Source organism: Dermacentor variabilis, chromosome 2, assembly GCF_050947875.1.
Source record: "Dermacentor variabilis isolate Ectoservices chromosome 2, ASM5094787v1, whole genome shotgun sequence".
Lineage (NCBI taxonomy): Eukaryota > Metazoa > Arthropoda > Arachnida > Ixodida > Ixodidae > Dermacentor > Dermacentor variabilis.
In genome coordinates this window covers 49,130,544-49,131,323 of record NC_134569.1, presented here as the reverse complement: position 1 = coordinate 49,131,323, position 780 = coordinate 49,130,544, and positions in this window count along the sequence as shown.

Here is a 780-nt window from a genome sequence, read left to right as displayed (position 1 = left end):
CGTTCGCGTGCCGCGATCCGACGAAACGAGGAAGTGTGTAGCTCGCAATGCCGTTTTCATTTGAGCGCCTTGGTCAGAAGTGAAGTGAAAAGTATTATTGAAAGTGATTCTAAACAGCTATACTACATTAAAAAAACCTAGTAGGTCCTATTCCTTGCGTTTTTCTTACGTAAAGTCCTATTCCTTACGTTCCTTAGACATTAAACCACCGATCTTAGTTAAGTAATATGTTTCGTCAGAGCACTTGCGCAAATTAGCGGAATCCCTCAGTAAAAAAGAAGAAAAAATACATTTTGAATCTCCGACATGGCGCACGACAAAGTTACGAAATGCAGCGCTTTACACTACCGCACGACGAACAGAGAGCTAAATGAATTGTCTTGTTTAGCTTTTAAAAAAAATTGTGCGGGAAAGTGTGACGCGAACTCCTCTATATCTCACACTGAAACGAGAAATAAATAGCTTATATTCATAGATATTTTTATCGGCTTCCGTTTTACCTTTGACCATGAGCAATCCCGACCAGACGAGTGTTCGTCGAACTCTCGATTTCACAAGAAAAAATCTACCTACCAAACATCTGCCTTTGTGGAGCATGCGCTGGGTTTAGTATTCAATCTGCACCTTGTCCGACCACGCTTCCCAAGCCTAATATTGTTTGCCAGTGCAGGTCAATTTTGGCCACCACCCATATTTCTTCTGTGCCGCAGGGTGTTTGCATTAAAATAGGCGGAGAGGGTGCCCAGCTCAGCTGGCCCAACAGCAGTGGCTCACGGAAAC